Source organism: Protopterus annectens, chromosome 1.part1, assembly GCF_019279795.1.
Source record: "Protopterus annectens isolate FY-2018-M chromosome 1.part1, PAN1.0, whole genome shotgun sequence".
In the NCBI taxonomy this organism is placed as follows: domain Eukaryota; kingdom Metazoa; phylum Chordata; order Ceratodontiformes; family Protopteridae; genus Protopterus; species Protopterus annectens.
Window position 1 is genome coordinate 1,912,116,308 of NC_056726.1, and position 23,846 is coordinate 1,912,140,153.

Here is a 23,846-nt window from a genome sequence, read left to right on the forward strand (position 1 = left end):
CACAACAAGGTAAGACATCCATATATCTCACATTTACAGTACCTACTGTGTTACTTGTTGTATTGGTCACATTCTGAGTATGAAAGTACAACTGAGATAAAACCCTCCCCCCACCAAAGACCTAACACCTGACACCCACATAAAAGTATGTAGAGCCTGACACACTGTCTGCTACAGTATTACAATGCTGAACACAGTAAGCCTACCTGCATGCTCCTCTGCTGTGGAAACTGTGGCACCCATCTCCACGATGTATGGTGTGATGGATGCCTGGGTGCTGTCATGTGTGCCTAGGTTCTCCAGTAATTCCTCAGTGGCTGTGAGTGGTTGTTCCACTGTAGGGCCTTCACCAGTGATGGCATGATCTCTGGTTATATCTGCCACCCTTCTTTGTGCAGCATTGATAATGACTGTTGCACAGTGTCGAACCTCATATGTCCTGCCCTGATGGCTTGTGCCATTCACATCATGGACTGTTCCCTGTTTTTGCCTCTCCCTGGACAGTAGGATGTGATGATGTTGCCTTAGTCCTTCAAGTATAATTTAATTTTCCGCATCAGAGAAGGGTGCATGGCATCTATGATACATGATTCCTGAAAGGCAAAAACAGGGGACTACATTACAGGATCACATACGTGGAAGTACACTATGCAGAGATATAGCAAGAACAACATGACTGGCACTATCCATTGCTTGCTCACATATGTGATACTCTGCTGTGTTCAAACATACTAAGTGTGTAGATACAACTGAGATAGTAGCAATAGTCAGGTATTCCTGTGTGTGCCATGACAGATACTGCTGTATGATCATACACCCAACACTCAGGTCTACTGTGATGTGTCCCTACGGGCAACCCCCCGATAATACATCATAGGAACAGTGCCACACAATTAGCAGTGTGCTATTACAACCACTACAAATGGACAGTCCAATGAGACCAGTGTGCCACAATGACAACAGGCAATGCACCCTTGATGTATAGTACATCCTGTGTGTGTGTAAGACAGCAAGAGATCAATGACATGTCATTATCACAGGTCTACTACAGGCTTAATGCTGTAATCCCTATTCCCCATATGCTTATTCACCCATCTGCATCCTGTTGTACACAAAATCAGTTACATACCTGTTGGAGTGTAGTACTCCTCTGTTGATATGTGGTGATAGTAAAGTTTTCACAAAGGTGTGCTCTGTGTGAGGAAAGTCTCATACACAGTGGTTCCCCATAGCCAGCTGATTCCCTTTGATACATTCTTCTCATCAGTAGATGATTGCCTCTAAACCAATTTGTTGGTCTGAAATGCTAATTGCAGCTAACACAGCTGATTTGCACTATCATGAGCCAATAACATGAAACCACTGTACAATATATAAGGCCTTCATGTATTCTAGGGCCCCTTTCTGATATGTTGTGCTGGACATTACTAGGGTGAGGAGACTACATCGTCACAGAAGGTAAGTCTGTAGCAGAAACCTTACCATAGGTGTGTGCTACAGGTTGCAGCTGCTGCTGCTGATAATAGACAAAGGCAGAGAGTGTGAACACTTTGGAGAACAACAACCTGTAGGAGTAACTGTTGCAGCTGTGTCAGCTTATTGTAGAGCAGAGCCAGAGTGAGGCTACCCTTTCCACTCCAAATAAGGCATGTGTTTAAGGTGAGTATGTTAGGCAATGGTATCACTAACAGTGTACTAGGTAACATATTTGGTGTGCCTTTGGGTAAGAGGGGGTATAAATCTAAGAATATATCCACCAGTTGGGCAACTTCCAGGCCATGTGTTACAGTCTAGTAGTAATTTGCAGTGTGTATGAGGGCAGGCCTTGTAACAAGCAGAGACTTACAATGTGTATGTTAGCTGTGCAGCTGTGATAATCTGCACAGTGATGTTGGAAGGATTGTGTGATGCACTCTAATATTAGTGACCCTCATTTGCAGTACCTGCATTGACATTGTATGTGAATGCATATTAATGCAAGATGTAAAACTTTATACACATATATGTTTTGCTATAGAGATATGTGAAGTGTGTTCCTACCTACAGGCCTGTGACCTCCATCAGTGAAAAGCAGACATGTTATTTGAAATGCATTGTGTGGATAAAGAGTGACTAAATCAGTCATTAATTGCTGCCTTCACAATACTGTAAATTCACTTCTGCGCACCACTAGATTTGAACCCAGGACTGTGTGTTGCAAAATGTACCATTTGTAAGGAAATTAACAGACTGAACTACTGAGTCACTGCTCCAGTAGGTGTATTTGCAAGATATATGTACACACATACAGGCTGTGACATACATTTTCTACATCCATTAGTATGTGTGTGGCTTTATATGGATGTCTGTGTGCACCAGGTTCCTAGCTAAACATGTATTTTGCCATTAATGCCTTAGCAGGTGTCTTTCTACATGTTGTTGCTGAGGGGCACATTTATCTGCTATCACAGGCCTCAATTACATCCATTATTCTGTTTTTGACTTTCTAGTGGTGTACTATTGCACAAGAGTCCACTGTATACTCCCATTTGTAATCTTTTTAGTTTAATTACATTTTAATTAAATTTGAGCAGCACATCATGGTGCACAGCTCTGCTGAAACATGCTTAATGACGGTAACTGGAAATTACTATGTTTTATTTAAACCACCTGCGTTAAGTAAGAGTTGTGTGGTGTGGCAGGTTAATGCAGTGATCTGCAGGTGTGATAGTCTTGGGTTCAAAATATGGGAAAGGTGTTTATTTTGTAAGTGTGTATCATGTTTATAAACACATATAGTCAATATAGCTATTTAGCTGAACTTAGCGAAGGTGCACAACATGGCGCATTGCTCAGCAATCCACTAAAAAAATAAAGAAAAGAAAAATGGGGAGATAGGAAAGTAGGGAAATGAGGTGCAAGCAGGGGAAACATAGTTAAAGGCAGGTATGGATGAGCAGATAGGACAGAACCATACCTATCCATTTTTTGTACAGCAGCAGCTGTGCACTTTGACAGAATTTGTACATGACTTTGAACTCTCAACCCCAGACACAAGGGGGAGGACACCATAACTGCATTGTCAAGCCAATTTGACAAAATTACTTGTGTCCAGTGGACACGTGTGTGAAATAGAGAGCTAGGTATGGGACATTTTTTTTTTTTTGGGACAGGTGCCCATTTTTTTTTAAGGTGAGAGTGGAATGTTGGGGAAAGGACATAGGTATGTGCTGGGGAGGTAACTTGAATAACTGAGGATACATTTGCAGACAGACAAGACAGACAAGACTGTAGACAGGGGTGGTGTGTGACACATGAGGGGGGAGAACACCTTGGCTCAGGAAGATGTTGGGGAATCCAACTGCCATGTGCTTTCAGACTACAGCAATGTGACTCATATCCCCACCCATGAGTGGCACAACTCTCCCCTGTCATGAGGGTGGCAGTGCTGGAGGCTGGGCACTTGGGCAAGGCTGCATCACCAGGTTGGCCAGCATGGCCTCAATCTGGTGCAGGTGGTGGTCAAACCCATGGTAGACTATCCTGCACACTAAGACTGGCAGCTCATTCTGGGTGACAACACTCCATCCACCACCACTCCCAGAGGGGGGGCAGGCCCTGTCCCATGAGGTGGTAATACCTGACACCACAGGTAGTACAGGGGCAGCAGAGGGGCTACCACTGGTCTGGGTCTCACAGGTGCTGGGACCCGGTGCCATGGCTGGTTGAGGCAACCTTGTTGAACCTCTGCCTTGATGTGCTGTAGTGATAGAGATATATCAATAGGTTAAGATTAGTAATAACGAAACCATTGTTAGTATTAACTGAATGGAACATCATTTTCATTCATAGAAATACATATTAATGTATAGTATGTATAATGCAACAGTAAATAACTTAACACTCAGTATGGTAACAGCATGCCAGTAAGAAGTAAGCCATAAGGGCAACAAAAAAGTTAGTTTAAAAAAGTATGTTGATAGTGAATCATAATATCACATAACAATATTATATCACAATTTGCAAAAATATAGTTAACATATGCTAATATTAAATCATAATAAATAACAATAATAAATACGTGATAGATAAGGGGTGGAGAGAGAGAGAGAGAGAGTGAGAGAGAGAGAGAGAATCCATTACTGACAATGCAGACTATATCCCTGAAAACACTGGTATTAAATAATCTGCAGGCATTTAGTGTCAGTTTTGAGTACACTGACTACAATTCTCCTATAGCTGGTGTAGCATGTACATACCTCTCAAGCTGTTAGCATGGGTCAGTATGGGATAAGCAATAAAAAATGCAGGTACACTACTACACAGAACACTTTCACATAATGTGGACGTCTAGAACTACCAAGGTGTTCTGTAAGCAGATTTGATAATACATTACATTTCAGGTTATAATTTTTTTGATAATCCTGTGACAGACAGATTAGGCTGTTTTAATTACATTACATGAAATCATAACACTTGAGAGGCATGTTTGTGTACATTATATAATCTAGACATCCGTCATGCCTTAGTTGGCAGGCATGGGATTAGAACCAAATAGCTGTGACTGCAGGGGACATCTGCAAAAAAATTAACTTTATTGGCATTGCTAACTGTCTGTAAAATGTTAGCACAATCATATCTGCTCATAACATGGTCTGTCTCAACCATATGTCATATACCTTTTGTTCTTGGAGTAGGAGGAAAAAGAGAGCATTATGTGACTGAATCTGTTTTGCATTCTGGCCTATTACAGTGCTACACATGACTGAAGCAGCCTTATCATAAACAAGTAAAGCATACAGCTCTACTGGAATTATTATGACAACACAATCCTGCTGTACATCATTTTGCTCACTGTTATTGCTGCTGTTTATTGTTTATTGAAATACAGTTGTTATTGTCCATTTTTTACTACAGCTCTACTTGCCCAGTTATTGCACTACAGTTCTACTTGCCTATTTATTACACTACAGTTCTAATTGCCCATTTATTGCACTAACGTTTTTATGATGTATACTTTATTGCAGTAAATGCTTTACTTTTTCTTGCTTATTGCACTACAGTAAGCATACTAAATCCATACATGCCACACTCATGGCACAACCTAGCTAGGCGTCTGGCATGGGATTCGACACTGAGAACCCTCTCAGCTGCAGTTGTTGGGAGAGAAACACACCATTATGCATACCAGTTATGCAGACATTCACGAATTCAAAAAGACTGCACACAAAGCTGGAGACCAAGCTGACACTAGGAGCAAATTTTTATTATTCAACATACATTCAGCTTGCATATTGGTAAAACAGAGGAAAATTACTTACGTATTTGTGGGGCATTCCCTGCTCTAGCTTTTTGAATCCAGTTGTCCAAGGTTCCCCTCTTTTTCCTCTTCAGGTTATCATAATGGGGATGACACTGCTCACCTTTGCAGTAAGTAACAATGGTGAGTTCCCTGGCCAACCGGTCCCAGGCCTCCTCCTTATACTCTGACCCCAGAAACTGCCCTGCAGCAACATGGTTTCATGATTTTTATCCAGGAGCCCAACAAAGATACTGGATTCCTGAATACCCAATCTCTGCACCCGAAAGCACCCACCTTCAGTAGCACTGCCTGCCATATCCACAGTAGATAAGACTCCAAAGAATGTTGCAGAATTCCTGCCTATTGCACTTAATATCCACTGTTTTTCCACCCTTTAACATTATTGAGCAGCATTCAAAAAAACGCCACACTGCTTAGAAGTGCGCAAACCAGCTAGGCACAGGTAAGTGTAAGAACTCACACAACCGAGAGTTTAGCTCAACTTAGCAGCACGCAAACCAAAGTAGCCATTAGCATGTTTAAGCAATGCTCAGCCCAGTGCAGCAGTGTCATATTTCACAAATTTGTCTTTAAAATTAAACATATATAATACATTGATTTATAAACATCTTTTCATTGCTACGGACTCGAACCCAGGACCTACTAAGCATTAGGTTATATATCTGCCCTTATAGCTACAGTACTTGGATATTATAAAAACTAGTATACCTACACATATACTACATGACTACCTGTTAGCGTTGCTAAGCACCGCAGCATGCCACGCAAATCTGCTTAAATAGACTCAATCATACATAATTAATTACATCCGGTTTCTAGTTTTAGATGTCTAGCAACTGTTAGCTAAGTATGTATCAGAACTGCTTGGCTTTGCAGTGGTCCACTCTGTGCAAACAGCAATTAAAAACAAAACAGAAAAAAATACTTAAAATAGCATAAATATGTAATTATGATAATTAATGACATCTAGTTTCTATTTTTCAGTGTCTGGCAGGTGTCAGCTGTCTATATGTGAGCAGAACTTGGCATTGCTGTACTCTACTCTGCGCTGTGCGAACATGCAAAAAAACTGAAAAAAACATTTAATTTAAATATTACATATTTGACCCAATTCACAGCATTTCAACAGTATTGGGATGCAGTACAGGGCATCCATGACCACGGGTCACCTCTACACTTCTCCCTACACCAGTTCAATAACCCTGTTCCTATGGTCTCCCTCGCCAGCTCGCCATCATTAATATGCATGGTGCACTGCTGAGGGGGAGCCATGGCTGTGTACATGGATACAATACAGAGCCTGCAAGGATTTTATTAAATCCTGGGGAGAATGTGCTAAATCATAAGCCAATGTAAGTGTTAAGCTTTAATAAATATGTGATCATCTTCATCAAGTTAACAATTCCTTACATTGTTTAAAGACATTCTCCAAGTGATGATGTACCAGGGCAGAAAAACTGTGCTCTGATTAGGCCCAGAATTTCTACGGTACTTCAATAAACCTATAAATGTATGCAACACATTCATGCTAGTTTGTAAGTGGGACAGAGTTATGCTTCATGAACGTTTTTTTTTTTTGTTCTCTACACAAGAATTGATCTCTTCTTATCCAGCATGTAGAACTGACTCACATTTAAACTTTTTTTCCTCCTAGTATACACTTTTGCAATCTCATCAATACTTTCTAAAGGTCAAGAAGGTTCTTAGACTTCCTTTGCAGTGAATAATGAACCCTTTGGGTACATCACAACATACAAAATGTTTATCAGATTTTCCATATTTTGTTGTTGCCTTACAGCAAGAGGTTCTCCTGTTCAATTCTCAGCTAGTATGCGGGGAGTGCCTTCTGTGTGGAGTCTGCATGTCCACCCTGCGGGTCGAGTGGTGTTCCAAAAGGCATGCGTGAATGGGCGTGCCTTCGTTGAAGGTTGGGCATCGAGCTGGCAACTCGGCACCGTGAAAATCCACTGCCAATCATTAGCGGAATGGAGTTCCGCTGTGGCGACCCCTAACCGGGAAAAGACGAAAGACAACAACATTTGGAAACTTAAAGGCAAAGAGCTCATCCTAAAATGGTAATTTGTTATACACAAAAGTCGTTTTTTGTATTTATAATTACAGATTTCTAAATCAGTCTTTGACAATACAGCTCCAGCACTCAGTTTTGCTAGTGAAACTTCTATTTGGGTAATGAATACATCCTCTTTTTAGCAGGTGTTTCCCACTTAACTTGCAATCACAGAAATAAATAGAATCATTACTCACTAGACTGGTAATATTTGCTATTTTTCTAGTTTTTCTGACTACATAATTTCTGTCTAGCACAGGTAGCTCTTACAGACATTTGGAGGTGCATCTGAATTCACCAAAATAACAACTTTCATGTAATTTAGTGAGCCTACCTCATCTTCAAACATTTGACCAGCATTTCAAATATTTCTTTTAATGTCTTTAATACATTAAATGGTCTTTTATTCACAACTAAACACCCTGATTCACAAATGTTATTTGTTTCAAGGTAAGCCAGGTTTATATAACTATTTCCTTCCACAACAAAAATGGCCTTCTCTTTAAAAAAACAACTAAAGACATCTATTACTGCATATTTTAATAGCACAATGGTGCCATAATCTGAACAGTATTGATAAATTATGGGATACATATAGTAGTGTATCAACTTGGTACAGAGTTATTACCTCAAAGGCAACATACACAGCAGTAGTAAATAGACATGAATAACTAAGTAGAGACTTATAGTGTGGATAGATAGCTGCACGTCAGGGAACTTGGATAAGGAAAAAGGCAAAGTTCATAAATGAAGCAGTTCAACATAGCTGAGAATAAGGGTACAGTCCCAGTCTCACTTTATATTGCACACAATTACAAGAACACAAATGAGAGATACAGCAAATATTGGAAGGTGTCACTCTTTACTGGCAGACAGCAGCTGCACATTACTGAAGAAAAACATTTAAGAGAAGTTGAAAAGGGAGTACATGGAAAAAAGAGAATGGACGTTGCAAGCAGAGGGACATTTGGCAGGATCACGTTAAGGTAAATCAGAAGAGAGGGAGGGTAGGGTATGCTTTTTGTAGGAGATTGCCCCATAGTGGATATACAAGGAGAAAGAAAGGAAGGAAGAAGGGAGCTGTGAATAAAATAAAGTGGGAGGAAAGGATGTGGAGGGTAGGCAGCAGATCCACATAAGCACACATAGAAAAGCAAACAGGGATGGATGTAGGTAATCAAGTTGGGAGAGACATGTGAAATTTATAATTAAACAAACGCAAGGATAGACAAATAGCTAAAGAGAGGAAGGTGCACAGGCAATATAACAGCTGCAAACTGGAGTTAGTAGGCAATGCTCCTGGGTCCAGGTAACCACCAATGGTAACCCGATGGAATTGACCCACCAGTCCTCAAGTATATTACTTGCTATAGAAGGGTTTGCTGTGTGGTGGCACACTCAGTCATTTCCCAGTCAGATACAGCATCCACTACATTCCAGTGCTCTGGCCCAGGTCAGTCTCTCCCACCCTGTAAACCAGCTTCAGCTGAGAGTACAATGGAAAGTGGCCGATGTCCCTGCAGCTCTAGTGGGCATTGGTGACCTGCAGAAGGAATACAAAATGGGGAAATAACATTACTGATGAAGACTCAGAGGTGTTGTGATAGATATAATTCAGAACAAAACTTAGTATGCCACTATTCCTACTGTGCCTGTAATCTCTTTTGCCTCCTGTGGCACCTGATGGCATTCTCTTCACTTTCTGGTAAATGAAAGACAGAAGGATATGCAAACATTCAAAGATCACATTCAAGTGTGATTGAAAATCTGATGAAAATGCAAACTACAGTTCCGCATGCATGTGCAAACATATCTCTTGACTTCTTAGTGCAAGAAATATGGACAAAGCCTAAAATAATGGGGGGGGTCAAAGGCCAAAAAAATAGGGACAGATTTTAAATATTGTTCTTAAACTTAAATAGTTGCTAGAATAAAAAGGATGCATGTCAGCATGCATTTTCTTTAGGATGTGAAGTCTGAAACTCAAATATATGTAATTATTTAGTGACTTCAGTCCACACTGGTTTGCCAAAAACCTCAATTTTTATTAGGAACAGAGAAAAAATATAAGGCAAACATCTGGACATTCTGAAAAAATCTGGACAGGTGAGAGGTATGTGTGCAAATAAACAGTAGTCTGCAATAATTCCCACAGCCCAACACATAACTATCATGTGTATTACAGAGGGTGTATGTGGAAAGAAGTAAAAAAATGTCAGGTGCTCATGGTATAGCAGAGCAATCTCAAGTACCACAGTTATGTACTAAGGAACAGACACACTCACATAATGCAGTTATGTGCAGGGAAACAACACAGCTACACTAACACACTAATGTGCAGTGATGCAGAGACATGAAATGATGGTCACAGCTTCATATGCATGCACTGCCCTACAAAGCATCAGTGTTATTACAAAACAGTTGTCATCGGCAGCACATACACACCATACTGACTATAGCAGCCCACCTGGAATATCGTGAGGCTTGCAAAATCAAATAAATAAGTAACATTAAAAAGAGACATTTGAAACTCAAAAAAAATATATATATATATTAAATGCAGTACTGTATACAATACATATAATAAATACTAAATATATCATCCAGGATATCCTTGCCTCACCCCAACTTCCTATGCCTGGAAAACTTCTGATTTGTGGAAGTACAGGTCACTATCTCAGTGCATGCATTGCTTACTGGTATGTGGAAAGCTGGCTGCCCTGAATAGCATGGCTGCTAGGCTGTATCAGGCATCCACCTTCCTGAAGGGACAAGCTTATGGTCCCAAAAGCTGAAATGATCTGGAGGAGGTAGACTTGACAGAGCTTAATTTTGCACTCCTTATACTAGGTGGGTAGTCTCTGTGAGACACTATCATCATCAGCCATTTGAAAAAATATATAGCAAAACAAGATGAAAGCCTGAGATTTGCATAATACACAGGACTTTAAATCTTGTGCTGTGCACCCTGTAAGTGCACAACTTTCATGTATGACCAGGTGTGCAGAGCATGCTGGTGACTTGCAGCATAGTATATCTACACTTTATGTTACTGGTGGATTTCTGTAAAACATGCAGATTCACAGGAAAAGGTGGAATCAAGCATCATTAGCATACAAAAGGTGCAAACTAGCACTTAATAGTAAGTTTACGGTTGAGCTGTTATACTGGACATCAAAAATATGGAGCAAAAGAAAATGAAAAGCAGAATCATTTGTGTAACTTGGATTAATTGTTGGCAGAAGAGAAGTAACCGTTTCATATGTAAGTACTATAGCTGGTCTTGTGGACCACTTTAAGCTTAGCCATTTTTACTTACTGAGAATACAACCCTGTGTCTTTTGTCTGTGAGGTAAGCACCTTGAATATTATGCCACCCCCAACCCATAAGTTATAGGGTCATAGGAGAATATTAATCTAACTGCCCAGAAGGGCCATTTTAAGCCTAGCCAGTAACCTGAACCTGCCTATGAGGTGAAAAACTTTACCAACTATGCCAAACCCACCCTCAAAAATTTTCCTCTTTTATGTGCTAGAGAAATTAAATGACATCCACTGATGAGATTTAAACTCATCACCCTTGGTTTACAAGACCAGTGCTCTAACTCCTGAGATACAGAACCATACAAACAATAGAAAGAAGACAGCTTGACTGATATTGAAACTCAGACAACTGGATTCAGAGCCACAGTACTAAACATTATAACCATTCACTGGAAAGAGACCATAGGAGGTGCACAGTAGTCAACACTACTGTGCTAAACTATATATGAGCAATGTCTCACACATGCTAAGATTTCCATAAACATCTCTCTCAATCTCTGTATTTGAGATTCTGTACTGTACTTTCCATAAACCAACTATTTTATTAAAACAACTGGAAACAGTAAAGAGATAGTATTATTGGAAGTTAAGAGTTAGATTCTGGTTAGAAAGAGCATTTTAAATTTGTACTGTCAGAGTTGCAAAACGGTAATTCAAATGTAAATGTTCACTTTTCAGTTCTCTTCAGCGTAAAAGAAAGGAAAGTAATCAAACTGGAAGCAGCAGCATACAGGGTGAGGGTGATATGAATACACATATAGCATAGTTGTGCAAGAGCGTACATGTTCAGCATTCTGCACATGAAAATGAATGCATAATAGGTTCATAGGTTCACATGTAGGTACTAGGCTATTGGCCTTAGGGCCTATATAAGCCTAGCCAAAAAGGTATCATGGCTTTTGCCATCCAAGAAAATAATTTTTCTGTGCCCCTGTCGAGCAGAGCCACAGAAGTGATCCCAGGGGTGAATTTCCTATCTCCCATCCAGTCATCAAGATTTTTCTTGAAGAGTGCTAATGAGGAGCTCTGTTTGACATAGATAGGTAGTCTGTTCCAGAGTATGGGAAGTCTCTGGGAAAGGAATCTATCCCGCCGGCATGTTCTGTTTATTGTGGTGACAAGGTTTAGGTCCCTAGAGCATGTAGCTCAGAGGGATTGGGATTTCTTTGAGCATGTCCAACAGCTCTGAGTCTGACATAGCTTTGTATGTTAGGCAGAGATCACCTCTGAGTAGGCGATATGCGACGGAGTAAAGCTGGAGTTTTTTGAGACGGTCTGTGTAGGGCATCTGTTTGAGGCCGGTAATCCCCTTTGTGAGGTATTTCTGCAGACTTTCCAGTTGTTGTAGATGACATGAAAATGAGGGACTCCATGCAAATGGGCCATATAAAGTATCTAAATAATGGCACACAAAATGGCAAACTGATTCAGATCTGTATCAAACAAACACATTGCTCTGTGATGCATATTTATTTTCATCACAATGATCCATATTGTTCATAACTGGAGTGATTCTAGGATTAGTAGCAGCAACAGTCACCATCAGGTACATGGCCCTCAGAGCTGTGCATCAATGCACGAGGTACAGGCAGCATGTGTCATAAAAATGTTCAGAGACCAGCAAATTGTAAATCATGAAAAACAAATGGATGAGGCACGGGCACCTTCCAAGACCACTTTATTGTAACAAAAAGTAAGCAGTCAAGTGCTTTCGTCTTCCACACAAGACTTCTTCAGAACTGCTTTACATATCAAACACCCCAATTAAATACTCATATCATCACTTCGTGTGATTAAAACCAGCCAATAAAACAATGGCAATAATTAAATAAATCAATCAAACCCTAACATTTTTTTTTAAATATATATAGCCATTTACACACAAACTATCATTGAATATGTACATATAACAAAAATTCCTATTTAGACATTACTTTCAAGACTTTTTAACTTTAAAATGGGAATTAATGAACAAGGGTCATTTAGACCAGGGGGTACAAGGGCGTTACACCTCAAAATCCAGACTAACTCTTTTTTACTCAGATGTTCATCTATAAAAAAATCCTTTAGGATCATTTTTGACAAAATCCAACACTACAAACTTAAACTTATGGTCTGGTGTTTTTGAAATGTGCCTGCAGAGGGCATTCGTAGGTTTTGCTTTGACAACATCATTCATATGCTCATAAATTTTGCCTTTCAACTTATGACAGGATTTGCCTATGTAGAATGCACTACAATCCTGACACAAAGCCCCATATATCACCCCCTTGGAATTACAATTAAAATGTCTTTTAACAACCAACTTCCTGTTATTAATTCTAAAGGACTCACAAACTAAAATATGATGACATTGATTACAATAGTTGCATTTAAATATCCCCTTAGGTCTAATTTCACTGTTCCCATTGGAATTAATTTGTAACAAATTATTAAAAGTCCTACCTTTCCTAAACACAACCCTTGGCTTATCTCCAAAAATTTTGTTGAACCCATCCATACATAAAATGACCGGCCAAAAGTTTTTAATAACATCCACTATATCATACCTATCGATAGAATACGTTTCAATTAAGGAGTACTGAAATAAATCACCCTTTGTAGTTGTGGTGTTACTACCTGATGTGATAATCCCAACCCACTGTGCCTCACTACCAGGTATTGGTAACAATGGCAGAACCTCTCCCTACTTCTTTTGTCACACACTTCATCTTTCACTGAGTTCAACAAATCAGATGGATAACCACATTTCAAAAGCATATCAATCAGTTTATCAAACTCAAAGTGAAATTTGATATCACTTGAAATCATACGAGCTAGTCTGACTAGCTGGCCTTTTACCACAGCTCTTTTTTGAAAAGTAAGATGGCAGCTGTCAAAATGGCAGTTGACTGCTTACTTATTGTTACAATAAAGTGGTCTTGGAAGGTGCCCATGCCTCATCCATTTGTTTTTCTTGGTTCTTGGTTTTGTTGTGTTGGAAATTGTGAATGATCATTATGTGGACGGTGACACTGTACGGGATCTAATCAAGCTGTTTCACTCACATGCAGAATTGAAGGATGTGTGGCTTGTCCATTCCTACAGATACTAATGTATGTATACTATTTTAGCTACAAAGATTTTTCATAAACCGAATGGTCAGATGCAAAGTATATTGCTCCACAGCAGGTGAAGAAGCTTATCTAGTTCCTCAAGAAGCATGCAAGCATTTTACAACACAGCCTATTTTTCTGAGGTCCTGGGAGCCATAGGTTCATAGGTTCATAGGTTGGTACTAGGCTATCAGCCCTAGGGCCTATACAAGCCTAGCCATAGCAATTCCCTGGCTATTTCTTCCCACATTATTTACTTTCCTGGACCCCTGTCTAGCAGGGCAACTGACGTGATCCCTGGGGTGAATTTCCTTTCTCCCATCCAGTCGTCAAGGTTCCTTTTGAAGAGGTCCAAAGAGGCACTCTGCTTGACATGTATGGGCAATCTATTCCAGAGTCTGGGGAGTCTCTGGGTCAGGAACCTATCCCTCCAGCATGTTTTGTTTATTGTGATGACAAGGTTTAGATCCCTGGAGCGTGTAGCTCTGAGGGATTTGGATTTCTTTAAGTGTAGCATGTCCAACAGCTCTGGGTTTGACATGGCCTTGTATGTTAAGCAGAGATCACCTCTGAGTAGACGATATGCGACAGAGTATAGCTGGAGTTTTTTAAGGCGGTCAGCGTAGGGCATCTGCTTTAGGCCTGTGATTCTTTTAGTGAGGTATTTCTGAGGCCTTTCCAGTTGTTGCAGATGTCTTGAGAGGTACATACCAAATGGGGCATTGTATTCTATAATGGGTCTAATGAGGGATGAGTACAGTGGGACAATGACCTCCTTTTTTCTGGATGAAAAGCCCTTCGTGATGAGGTGTGCCACATAGAAGGATTTCCTGACTGTTGTGGCGATGTGGTTATCGAACGTGAGACCACTGTCCACCTGTGTCCCTAAGTCTCTTATCACACTTTCTGTGTTTAGTGTACTGCCACCTATATGGTAATTCATGGATACATGTTTTTTCCCAAAGGGGATAACAATACATTTCTTGGCATTGAGCTTGAGCCCATGGCTCTGGCACCAAGCATCTGTTTCTGTAAGGCCCTTTTGTAGAGTATCCACATCATTTGGGTATTCAATAATGGCTCCCAGTTTGCAGTCATCTGCAAACTTTGTTAGCCAGAGTCCTTTAGTGTTGGCCTGTACTTCAGAGAAGTAGATGCCAAACAAGAGCGGCCCCAGGACTGAACCCTGAGGTACTCCACTTGTCACTTGTCTGGAGCTGGATTTGGAGTCAGCTACTTTTATAGTGTGGGTTCTATCAGTAAGCCATTTAGCAACCCATTGGGTGACATAGGGATTAATGCCCAACTTAGTAAGTTTATCTATGATTCCAGAGTGGGGGATGGTGTCAAAGGCCTTGGCAAGGTCTAGATAGGCTGTGTGGACCACCTTAAGCTTGTCCATGGCTCTGGAGACTGATTCAAAGAAGTTAATCAGGTTCAGGAGACAAGATCGGCCCTTCACAAACCCAAACTGGGTGGGGTCCAGTGTTTGAAGGTTGCCAATGTCTTTGTTTATAAGTTCCATGATAATACGCTCCATGGCCTTGCAGATAAGGCTTGTCAGACTGATGGGACGGTAGTTTCCGGGATCCAAGGTGGATCCCCCCTTGTGGATTGGGATAACTGTAGCTCTTCGTCACTCAGTGGGCACGAAACCTGAGGTGAGGCTATGATTAAACATGACACTTAGGTGAGGTGCCAGTTCATATTGTAGTTCATGTAGTACACAGCCCGGGATGTCATCTGGTCCCATGGATGCTGTATTCTTGGCTTTAGAGAGTGCGTTTTGTACCTGTGTGGCAGTTATTACTGGAATTTGGCAATCTTCCGGTATTGAGATGGGCCATTTAGGGGGTGAGAGGGGGTGAAGTTGGCACTGAATCGATCTGCCAGGATATTGGCAATATCCTTTGGATCAGTATATTTAATGCCATTCTGTTTTAGCTCAGAGCAGATCTGAGCATTGCCATTTAGATTTTTGACATAGTTGTAGAATGCTTTGTGGTTGTCTTTGGAATCTTTGGCAATTTTATTTTCGTAACTAGCTTTGGAGGATTTTATGAGGCATCTCAGTTTCTTACTGAGGCTAGTAAGGGAGTTTTTTGCATCCTGGGATTTTCCTCTTTTCTGCAAAAGTTTCTTCCTTTTGTTGTAAAGTTTGTTTATGGCAGGGGACCACCAGATTGGCTTCCTTTTTGGATGAGAGCATTTTGGTTTTATTTGGGATGGCACGATTCATGCATGAGTGGATGTGCTCGTACAGTGCCTTAGTGTAGGATTCAGCAGTTTCAGTTCCTGTCTGCATGGGTGTCATGAAGTTTGTCACTTCTGACTTAAGTAGCATGAAGTTGGCTTTGGAGAAGTTTTTTATGGTGGTTTCTTTACTGGGGGGTGGGGGTGGGATGTGGATGTTAAGGGTGATTAGCTTATGGTCAGACCTAACTAACGAGGGGGTGAACATAGGTATGGAGCATTGATTTCCCATGTTGGTAATGACCAGGTTTAGGATATTGGAGCCCCTGGTAGGACTATGGATTAGTTGATCCAGGGCGTTGGAATTTATGAATTCCAAGAACCGTTGCGCAAAGGTGTTGGGACATGAGTAGTTTTCCCAGTTAATGGCAGGGTAGTTAAAATCACCCAGTATTAGGGTGTTTGGTTCTATCTTAATATTTTCCAGTATGTTTAGAAAGGTGTAGTGAGAATCTTGGGGTATGGTGGGGGATCTGTAGCAAGCTACAATTTGGATTGCAGTCTTACCTAGTGTTAGTTGCACTTGGAGAATTTCAGACACATTGTGTTGGCCAACTAGCCTGGTGGTGTGAATATCCTTGGTGAATATTGACACTCCTCCACCTTTAGTGTTTCGGTCCTGGTTTGGTGGCCGAAAAGTGTGGTAAGAGTTGTAGCCTGGTATTGCAGGGGTGCTCTCTGGAGCCTTGAACCAGGTCTCAGTTACTGCACAGATATCAATGTTCTCCATTTTTAGGAGTGCCTCGAGAGAGTGCATTTTGAGGTTTAGACTTCTAGCATTGAGTAGCATTACCTTCAGATTTTGCATGCTTGTACCTGTTACTGCACACACATTGCAATCAAGGCCCAAACTCTGGTCTAAAAGGCCTATGGCCAGGCAGCCTATATAACACAGGATGTTATTTAGAATGTGTGCATGTGCCGCCTGGGCAGTTTCCAAAATTCACATATGTGTCTCATTCCCAACCTATACCAAAGTGATTTTCTAAAGAATGGTCTGGATGGTAGATGTACACACATGCTAGGCAGATAAATCTATGTAACCAGTATCATGCAAGCAGGGATCAAGCTACATATAATTTGTTTTTTGAGTTTTGTAGATGATGGATATTCACAAGAACCCTAGCTGAAGACCAACATCAGCAATCGGCAGCCCATGGAGGAAATGGCTTACAATACAGCATTGCTAGAAATGCAAAGTATTTATGCTTGTCCTACTGAAGTAATGCTTCATTTGCCTAAACACCTTAAGAGAGCCACTACAATACATTACAGACATAATGGCTAATGGCATGGTACAGCAAGCCTTTTGTTGTGTGTGCCATGCTTCACATTATGGCATAGTGCAAGATGACAACATGTCAGGTGACTATATTGGCAGGACCTACCATATCAACTATACCCACACCAGAAGAGCAGGATGAAGAACCAGGGGAGCAACATACAGCAGCATTACTACAGCCAAGGAAGAGCATGGGCCTAATATATTGTAGCACTGAAAAAGAGGTAGCATCTGTTACACAAATATGGGACTGGACACAGACAACAAAGAAGGAAATAATACATGTGGTATCACACTCAACCACATTGTGCCACAGACATCTCCATACTCACATAGGTTAGGGGATGGGCAAGGTGAGGTGTGAGTGACACATTGTCAGGTGAGTGCAACACTATGAGATAGTGTAGGGTCATGGGAGATGAAGATGGTAGTCATATAATCTCAACAGATTATTGAGAGACAGAGATCACATCTACCAGTAGTGGTGTCAAGCTGCCATGATATGACCATTGTTGGTGTCCATTGTGTTGGCCTGCAGTAATGCAGTTAGTTGTAGTCTGTTGAAAGGAACATGTAGAACTGTGGGAGTGTGAGCATCCACTCTGATGGGGCATGGTGTGTATTAATCCTGATAAGCACTGTTTCCCACAACCTGGATGATACCTAAAATTGGGAGTAGCAGTCTGTACCAATGATTCAGTCTCACACTGGTTTGTGAAGTCTAACTAGGGGCAGACCTCTTCACCTAAAATCGCTCTCTCAGACATGGAATGCATGTTTTTTAGAGGTGGACCAAATGTCAGTTTTAATGTGTTTCATGGAGGCAGCTATGGAGGCAATGTCTATAAGTACATCAGCAGTCCTGTGTGCCCTTTGTCCTTATAAGCCATGTCACTGTACACTTGGTGCATCATTCCAAAACCCAATGAGCACAGTAGCCATCACCACAGTTCTATGCCTGAATCAGTGACCTTTACACCCTATGATTAATGCTAAGTACCAAGTGCCTTAGCCATATCTTGAATGGTCCTACAGTCATAGTTATGCACAACTCCTCCCCAATGTCGATCCCTCACAGTTGGTATGCACACCGCCAAGCTGGTGTGCATTTTGGATACTTTTTGCACAGGGACACAGGTGTCACATGTGATGATCTCCCAAGTACAAGGAGCTGTCTTCACAGCCTGAATTTTTACAGGGGTCACTGATGGTACATATGAGTGACCACCCCAACCAGTTGGCAAATGCTGCCATTATTTCATTAGAGTATGCCACTTAAAAGTTACCATAATCTGTAGCCACATATGTTTTACTGATATCAGCCCTAAGCTGACCTGTTGTGTGGACTCACCATCATTAGAACCTGTGAAAGCAGGAACAAACTTGGCAGCACTGTCTGTCCATATACAAATGCTACTACAACTCCCTCTAGCATACATGCTACTATACATTAAAATACAATTACAGCATGCATACAAGTTGTTGCAATTGTAGACCCGGATGCCTGGGAAGGACATATATGCAAATGGGTTTTGGTCAATATTTCCCTTCAAACATGTAGTGGAATGTGTTATACGGCACTGTAGTGGACATTGCCAACCTAGTGCTTCCCTGTCTGGCAGTCACAGGTGGATGCTGGCAGCCAAGCTCCCACATCCAAGCTTCTCAGGCATCATGGGCAGCTCTTCCCAACTGCGGTTGACGTGAAAGTCTCCTCAGCCCCAGTATGCTTTTTCAGTGATGTTGACCAACTACATGAGGTGAACTTGTCTGTCATAATATCTCATGCCTTTTTGTTTGCATTGAGTATCATATCAGTATCAGTTCATCAAACCTATTGTAGAGACCTGTTATGGCATCCCACAGTAATCAAATCTTGTAGCAGTCTGTGCTGAATCTGGTTCCCATACTGTCTGCAGCACATTTGCCCCAGAGGCAGCTGCTGCTATGGAGAGCCTTTCCGCCATTTATGTATAGTAGCCATGGTCACAGCCTAGTCCACTTTAGCACCTGTTTGTAAAGTATACAGAGCTACACTCAGCGTCCTACCTCATTTACTTTCTGCTTCTGTGTCTCAGCATAGGGCTCTGGTACCCTACGCCCCTCTTCCCTTTTGGCATGTCCTTCAGAAGGTTTCTATTATACATATTTGGTGCCCCAAAAGTAAGAAGTGGATGATGCTGTGCCATGCCAGTGTGATGTGCTCCAGTTACATGCACAAAATGACATGTACTTCAGTGTCATTCTCATCCACCATGGCATCTCTTGTTTTTGATGAGGTACTTTTTTCAGTTTCATAGCAATATGATGATGCACATCTAGAGAATATTTAATAAAATCCCTTTATTTTCTGTTTGCATGGTAAAGAACAGTGTTATTCAAAATGAAAGCCAATGCTTTGTATCATGCTAACAAAGGCCAATTAGTATAGCAGCTGTGCTAATGAAGCTTGATAGTGTCACTGTCTGAGAATCATTGCTGCTAGCCATTGTATTACCAAAGCATCCTGGGGCTAACAAATACCCTTCATAATGACCATGAAACCAGTGACCAATACATTTGTTTATATTGCATATGTTTGCCCCAGTGCCACAGCAGAGATCTATTGATTCATACCTGCATGGTCCTATAGCCATACAGTAGTGTCACTATGCAGCACTGTGCTGTGCGGCACATGATCCACAATCAAGAGTTTGTGTGCACAGGGCTACCTTTTGCTCAGAAAGTTAATCTGAGTGAGTTCCTATGAATTTTTCAAGTACTGTGGAATGTAGGCTCACAGAATGGTCTGCTAGGATGAGCAGGATTTTCCTGTTCTTCCTGCACAATAAGTTTATAAAGGGCCCACTGGGAGAGTAAGATAGCCCATTTTGGAAGTAGATGCCTGAAGCAAATGTGCAGTGATGATGGATGATGACAGTGTCATCACTCTTACTGGTGAGAAGTGCTGGCACTGGTACAGTAATCTTAGTTTGTGCCCCTGACTTGTTTTATCAGTGTAAGACAAACGATCAGGAGATAAGCATTTTTTCCTGTACTATCATTTCCATTCTCTTAGCTGTTTTTACATATATACATATGAGTATGAACGTTGCTTTCCAGTAGTGGTGGTGGTGGTGGTGGTGGTGTACAGCTAGACATGTTTAGCTATCACAGAAGGTGACATCAAGCTATGTATAACATCTTTGTCGGTCTGTTGAATAACTGTGTTTGCAGCATATGTGCATATTTGTTCTCCTTTTGCTGTCCTTCTGTAAGTCTAGTTGTATAAGAAAAGAATGTGAGGATAAGGGCACCTCTGGCTACATAGGCTTAAACATTTTTTACTGGTTTACCAGTGGTCACCATGCTCACCTTCTAGCAGGTGGCTAACAATTCCCTTGCTTGAGGTGATCTGTAGGATTCACTGGTGCTATCCATGGCTGCATCTCAAGAAGAAGAACAAAGGCTCTTCTGAATGGGTTTACCCTGGTCACCCAGCATAAGCTGAGGAGGCTGGTGGCTGCCAACATGCACCCATAAATGAATGCACACCTTGGAAATGTTGAGCATCTTCTGGTACTTCTTGTGGAGTCATAATATCATCATTCCCTGCCCATAAGGCCATTGGGAAGCAACCAACCCTTACCTCTGGCTAGTTTGCAGAGTCTAGAGCCTTAACAGGTCCCAATTTGAGGGCAAGCAACCCATAATGTCAGCAAAACATGTAAATGATGCCTGGATTTTTACCCTCAGGGCTGGCCTACCATCCAAATATGCCAGGACCCTAACCTATTTCTACCCTGATGTTTTCCGTGCATTATATTTAACCCATCCTTCCTTGTTTGTTCTTCAACCTTCTCCATTACAACTTGTCCTTCCTCAGTATGTTTGTATCCATCCACTGTTTACCTACCTTTCATGTTTATACCATCCCAGTCTGAGTTCCTGTCTGACCTTGCTACCTATCCTTCTACTTCTATTCCACTCTCGGGAATGCCTCACAACCTTACCTTCTTTGTTAAAAGGGTTTTTTCTCTGTCAGAACAAAAAAAGAAAAAAATACTCTTCTTTCTCCCTAACTTTCATACTTTATAGTTACGGTTTACTCTTCTTGCTTTTCTTCCCTTTCTTACTTTATTATACACTAATTTCCTCTCTATCTGAATGATGAGCAGGGTTGGTACTTTGCTGTGCACACCTGCAGTGGCCTACCTGATCATTGTTATGTTTCAGTTCTTGTGCTGGATGAGGTTGGCATGTAGCTACGCAGTGCTATGTTTTGCAGGTAGGTGTGCCTTGATTAAGCTATTTTTGCACATCTTTATTGTAACACCTGTCACACTAGTCATAGACCCTGAGAACATACAACAGCCTGTTGCCACTTCTCCCATAATCACTATGCATCTCTATTTATGCACACCATTGCTTAGACTATTGTTGCTATTCTTTCCCTAATACATATCTAATTAACTCTGTGACTTTTTACACAATTATCTACTTGAAAGTTAGTGATGTTCAGGAGTGCAGTCCCGGTCACCTCTGAATCCCAACACATGACTTATCAAAGTAATACTTTTATATGCTGAGTCATAAAAAGGAGATAGAATTGATTAGTTCATCAAAATTCAAGAAGTGGATGCCCATTTGCATATGAGTTTTAGTAGTACAATCTAAATAGATTTAACATATAATTACACCAGTAACATTCTTTAAAATTCAATGATAGTGTTGAACCATTTTAGAGATAAAAATGCTTACATACAAACAACAAAAACAGACATAAACAATCAGTTTTTGAGGACAGCCCTTAGGAAAATGGTTATTTGCTAAGGGAGTAAAACTGGGAGTTTGTGATGTCTTTCCTAGATGTTAGATGAACTGAATGCCATTCATACTATATAGTTCGAGGCAGTGAAAGCAGTTGAAAGTTAGGCAATATTTTAATTGGAGGATACAGTATCATTAGTGAGCATAATGAATTAACCTTTAGATGCCATTGTCTACTTTAGCATCATTATAATTATTCTCACCCTTATCCTCCATACAACATGGCAGTGACGTCTAATTGTACAGCCCATTGGATAGGGATGTAGGCTGTCTACTTTAAACTAATGACAAAGTGAATTCATTTACCTTGTCTATTTGTACATTGTGTGGTTAAATACTTCTGTTGTGAAAGAGACCCTCCAAATTTTAGGTATCAGAGAAGGGGAAGAGAATCCATGCCTACACATTCAGGTGAGGTCAGTTGTCTGCTGCATGAGATAAAAATTAAAAAAAAAGTAGGGCCACTCTTACTGCACATTATACACTAAACAGCAGCACTGGTGAACACGTATAGCTCTATAGAAATTGTACACTGAAGCATGGTGAACACTGTTAGTGGTATATTTACCTAGAACTCCACTGTGGAAAGTATTCAGTCAGTAATTCAGTAATTCCAATCCTGAACAGCAGGACCCCCCTTACTTCACATGACCCTATCCCTGAGTAGCATCCTGCCTTCGCCCAGAATGATACCAAAATATAAGGACAAAATGATTGACTTCAACAATTTGCTAAACTTCTGCTGTCATTCAAAGGAGATCCAGTATCTGTCTGCCTGAGACGACATGATCGACAGACCACAATGCTTTGCCAGAGATGGTCTGCACCTGTCGCCCCTGGGATTCAGGTTACTGGCTAAGGCTCTTGTCACTCCTATAGGGCCATTTTTAGGCAAAGTTCAAAGGACAAAACCACCTCCATAACAGGTACAAGCATGCAAAATCTGAAGGTAATGCTACTCAATGCTAGAAGTTTAAACCTCAAAATGCACTCTCTCAAGGCACTCCTAAAAATGGAGAACATCGATATCTGTGCAGTAACTGAGACCTGGTTCAAGGATCCAGAGAGCATCCCTGCAATACTAGGCTACAACTCTTACCACACTTTTCGGCCACCAAACCAGGATCGAAACACTAAAGGTGGAGAAGTGTCCATATTCACCAAGGATATTCACACCACCAGGTTAGTTGCCCAACACAATGCGTCTGAAATTCTCCAGGTGCAACTAACACTAGGTAAGACTGCAGTCCAAATTGTAGCTTGCTACAGATCCCCCACCATGCCCCAAGATTCTCACTACACCTTTCTAAACATACTGGGTGATTTCAACTACCCTGCCATTAACTGGAAAAACTACTCATGTACCAACACCTTTGCTCAATGGTTCTTGGAATTCATAAATTCCAATGCCCTGGATCAACTAATCCATAGTCCCACCAGGGGCTCCAATATCCTAGACCTGGTCATTACCAACATGGGAAATCAATGGTCCACACCTTTGGTCACCCCCTCATTGGTCAGGTCAGACCATAAGCTAAACACCCTTAACATCCACATCCCCTACCCACCCCCCAGTAAGGAAACCTCCATAAAAAACTTCTCCAAAGCCAACTTCATGCTACTCAAGTCAGAAGTTACAAACTTCATGACACCCATGCAGATGGGAACTGAAAGTTTGACTGCTGAGTCCTACACTAAGGCACTGCATGAGCA